Genomic DNA, 5,139 nt, shown 5'->3' on the forward strand with positions numbered 1-5,139 from the left:
AGTATCAGCTTCCAGGTTCTCCTCCCTTGGGATTTGAACGAAGTCAGCTTTTTCAAATTTTTTCTTAAGGCGCATCACCCTACTAAGGTATTTCTTCATTCGTTCTTCCTTCGCTTCAGTCATCCCATTTACTTGCCCCATGATCAGTTGAGAATCCCCCAGGACACATATGGACTTGGCTTCCACAGACTTAGCCAATTCTAGCCCTTTGAGGAGGGCTTCATATTCGATTTCATTGTTAGTTGCTTGGTACTGTAGACGGACTTTATGTTTCAGTTTATCTCCTTCTGGGGATTGTAGGACCACACCAATTCCTCCTGCATGCTGTGTAGACGAACCATCCACGTGGACGACCCATCTCTTACTGTCTTCTGTCTCATTATGACTTGGGGTAAACTCCCCAATGAAATCTGCTAGGGCTTGAACTTTTATGGCATGCCTTGGTTGATACCTAATGTCAAACTCACTGAGTTCTACAGCCCACTGGATTAATCGTCCTGCAGCTTCCAGTCTATTCATTGCCTTCTTGAGCGGATGATCTGTCATGACATTAATGACATGTGCTTGAAAATAATGCCTCAACTTCCTAGAAGCGGTGATCAGTACGAAGGCTAATTTCTCCATTTGTGGATACCGTCCTTCCGCTCCTTTCAATGCCTTGCTTATATAGTACACAGGTCTTTACACTTTATCTTCCTCTCTTATCAATGTTGAGCTCACGGCATGCGGGGTTACCGCTAGGTATAAATATAATTCCTCTCCCTCCACTGATGGACTCAGCAATGGTGCCATGGTAAGGTATGCCTTCAAATCTTCGAAAATTCTCTGACACTCGTCAGTCCATTCGAATGCTTTTTTGAGAACCTTAAAAAATGGCAAACATTTATCAGTAGTTTTAGAGACAAACCTGTTAAGCGCAGCAACTCGTCTAGTAAGGGATTGGATTTCCTTGGTTTTTTGCGGTGTCTTTATGTTCAATATTGCTTGAATTTTATCTGGATTTGCTTCAATTCCCTTGTAGGAGACCATAAAGCCAAGGAATTTCCCTGACGATACTCCAAAAGCACATTTGCTAGGATTCAGCTTCATGTGATACTGTCTCAGTGTGTCAAATGTCTCCTGCAGGTCGTTTAGATGCCTTCCCTCGTCCTGACTTTTCACCAGCATGTCATCTACATAGACTTCCACATTCCGCCCAATCTGCGGACGAAACATATGGTTGACCAACCTCTAATATGTCGCCCCTGCTTTCTTTAAACCAAACGGCATTACCTTATAGCAGAATAAGCCTTGACTGGTGACAAAGGATGCCTTCTCTTGGTCAGTCTCGTCCATCCTTATCTGATTGTATCCCGAAAAGGCATCCATGAACCTAAGCAATTTGTGGCCTGCTGTTGAGTCTACTAACTGGTCAATGCGTGGCAGCGGATAACTATCCTTGGGGCAAGCCTTGTTCAGATCAGTGAAAGCTACGCACATTCTCCACTTGCCATTTGCCTTTTTGACCATTACTACATTGGCCAACCAATCTGGGTAGTACACTTCCCGAATGAACTTCGCTACCATCAGCTTTTGGACCTCGTCCTTGATTGCACCATCTCTCTCAGGGGCGAACACCCTCTTCTTTTGCCGCACAGGCTTGGAGGAAGGACATACATTCAAACGATGGGTAATGACACTAGGGTCTATGCCCGGCATATCCTCGTGACTCCACGCAAACACATCAATGTTTTTCTTCAAAAACTAGATGAGGTCCTTTTTAATCTTCTCTTCTAAATCTGCTCCAACCCTGGTACACCTCTCAGGGTTATCTTCATCCAAGGAAATGTCTTCCAATGCTTCAGTAGGCTCTGCTACAACCTTCTTTTCTTCAATGTTCATGGCTTGAACTTGTTCATCCATGGCCAACATGGCCAGGTAACATTCTCTTGCTGCCAGTTAGTCCCCTTGTACCTGCCCTACCCCACCCCGTGTTCTGTTGGAAACTTGACTGATAAGTGGTAAGTAGAGGTAATAGCTTTCCAACTATTCAAAGTTGTTCTTCCAATTATAGCGTTGTAGGAGGATGGACAATCTACCACAAGGAAGTTCACATCCTTGGTGATTTGTCGTGGGTATGCCTCCACTACCACGGATAAGGAAATAGTACCCACTAGTTGCACCTTCATCCCACCAAAGCCTACTAGGGTGGAGTTCACTGGACGGAGCTGGTCTCTTCCTAATCTCATCTGCTGAAAGGCTGGATAATATAAAATGTCTGCTGAGCTTCCGTTGTCCACAAGAACTCTCCTAGTTGTGTAGTCTGCAATTAATAAGGAGATGACGAGAGCATCATCATGGGGGTGATGAATTCTGTCAACGTCTTCGTCCGTAAAAGTGATTGCCTGCTCGTCCGTGGACCTTGCTCTCGGTGATCGTCCAGAAAGTTGGACGCTCTGTACTACCTTCAAGTATGCTTTCTTGGACTTGGACGACTGGCCAGTTGAACTTCCCCCAATAATGACTCTTATTTCTCCGGGTGGTGGTCGTGATGATTCTTCCATCTTCCCTTTCTGTTTCTCGTCCCTGTGGTCTCGTCCAAGGAAACTCCTCAACTTCCCTTGCCTTATAAGATTTTCAATTTGTTACTTTAAATCGAAACACTCGTCTGTATCATGACCATGATCCCTATGGAAGCAACAATACTTGTTCCTATTACGCTTATTGGGATCCCCTTTCATTTTCTCCGGCGATTTCAAGGAAGGATCATCCTTGATTTGCATAAGGACTTGCTCAAGTGGGGCGTTTAAAGGGGTATATTGCTAGTTCCGTACTGAAGGGCCTGGCTTCTTACTATCTCGGTCTCTCCTTTCCTCCGTCTGTCCCTTCTTTGGACGAGTACCTTGCTCGTGATGGCGACTGGGATTTGCGTCCATTCTTTCAGACCTCTTCCTCTTCTTAGCAATGATCGCGTCTTCTGCATTCATAAAATTTTGAGCCGAATGGACGAGTTCGGCCATGAACTGGGGCTCTTTTTCATAGAGTTTATGTATAAACAAATCTGAATTCACCCCATTATGGAAGGCCGCCAATAGGAGCTTATCATCTGCTTCATCCACACTCAGGGCTTTTCTGTTGAAACGGGTGATGAATGACCGAAGGCTCTCGTTCTCCCCCTGCTCTATTGTCAACAGACTGGACGAGGAACGCTTGTGCCTTTGTCCCCCAATGAAATTGTTAACAAACAACTTGCTCAACTCTTCAAAAGAACTCACCGAATTTGGGGGTATTTTGCTGAACCAAACTCGCGCCGGACCCTTAAGGGTGGTAGGGAAGGCTCTACACATTATCTCGTCAGGCACCCCTTTAAGATGCATGGTGGTCTTAAAAGTGGCTATGTGATCAAACAGGTCACGTGTTCCATCATATGAATCCAGAGAAGGCAACTTGAACTTTGATGGTAGGGGGTGACCATTGATGGAAGCCGTAAAGGGGGAATCAGTTCTGTGAACCAAATCTTCTATCGGATTCGCCCTTCTCATATTCTCTTTCATTTCCTCCATAACTCTCTTCATTTGGTCCATTTCTTCCTTCAAGTGTGGTACCATTCGTGAAGTGGTGCCTCTAAACTGACTTCCAATTTCAGTATTATCTCTACCGCCATGACTCTGTGCTTGTCCTCCTTCACGTTCTTCATGTGTCTGCCTCCTCATATTAATCTCCATTCTTAACTCTTAGTTTTGGCGAGTCAACTTCGCCATAGCGTCCGCCATAGATTGCGCATGTTGGACAGATGATGCCTACATGACCGGTACAGACTGGCGATCGCGATGTGGGTTGCTGCTTCCCTAATGGCCTGGGCTAGTAGCCCTCAATCTAGTCTGAACCATCAACCCTTTGTCACGGAGAAGTAAACTGTGAAACAATCTCTTCCCACAGACGACGCCAACTGATAATTCCTTGGATATCAGTAGGTTGACGAGACTCGAACGATGATCTTTGGGCTATATCCTATAATACAAAGAACACGGAATTAGAGGGAACCGGTGGGGACCGGCCAAAAGTCCTCCGATGATAAAGTTAGTTACTTTTGAACTCTCTGTAAGGAAGGAGTATTTTCTTAAAATAAAATTGTCTGAATCCCTTACCCTTCATCGAAGAATCTTTATATAGTATGTGTGGAACGGTTATCTGTTTAGTAACCGTTCCCAATGTCGAGGAGTCCGGAGAATTGGGGGTAACTTCCATCTTTAGTAAAAGATGGACGAGACCATCTTGGACGGCTTGCCCTTGCTTGAATGATGATGAGTAAGATTCCCATGAGGTATCGTCCATCCATAGACGGAAGAGGTTAGCCAGAACGCTTGGAACATTCACTTTGCCTATTTGATTTGTCGTAGCTTGTCTTTCGTTGGACGAGACATATGGACGAGTTATGGAGTTGGATGATTTCTGTGACACCATCAGGTACTACTCCACCGTTCGAGTTGGAAGAGTTGTCATGTGATGCTTGTTTACGTGTATTTACCCACCACGCATTAGATGCAACAGATTTTAGTAAGTATCCAGAACTTAAAGAATTTCATCAAAAAATTGTGAAGAGGTGCAACGGGTCACCTTTGCCACCAAAGTACTTGGCGGCCTTTTACGCACTACACACAATCGCTATGAGTGGGAACATGTGTTAAATAGCAAGATCTTGGATATTCCTGAAGAAAAAAGCAGTATTTTTTCTGTTCTTAAATTGAGCTATAACTACCTCCCTTCTCATTTAAAGAGGTGCTTTGCCTATTGTTCACTATTTCCAAAAGATAATGAATTTGATGAGAAAGATCTAGTCTTGTTATTGATGGTAGAAGGTTTGATTCAAGAGACAAAAGGAGAGAAGTTGATGGAAGATCTTGGTGGTGATTATTTTCGTGATCTACTCAATAGATCATTTTTTCAACAATCAAGCAATAATGAATCACTCTTTGCCTACTGACATTTTTTTTACACATTTGTCCTATCAACAAAGACGCAGTTGAGAACCTCTCTTCTAAAGCTATCCTTCCTTTTCCGTATCTCATCATCAAGCTCATCAGGTATCAACGTGTCCAAATATCTTATAGAGAAAGTCGTGGCAAGTCACAAATAGCCATCAGTGTTTGATCCCTAAAT

The sequence above is a fragment of the Quercus lobata genome, chromosome 2, assembly GCF_001633185.2.
Source record: "Quercus lobata isolate SW786 chromosome 2, ValleyOak3.0 Primary Assembly, whole genome shotgun sequence".
Lineage (NCBI taxonomy): Eukaryota > Viridiplantae > Streptophyta > Magnoliopsida > Fagales > Fagaceae > Quercus > Quercus lobata.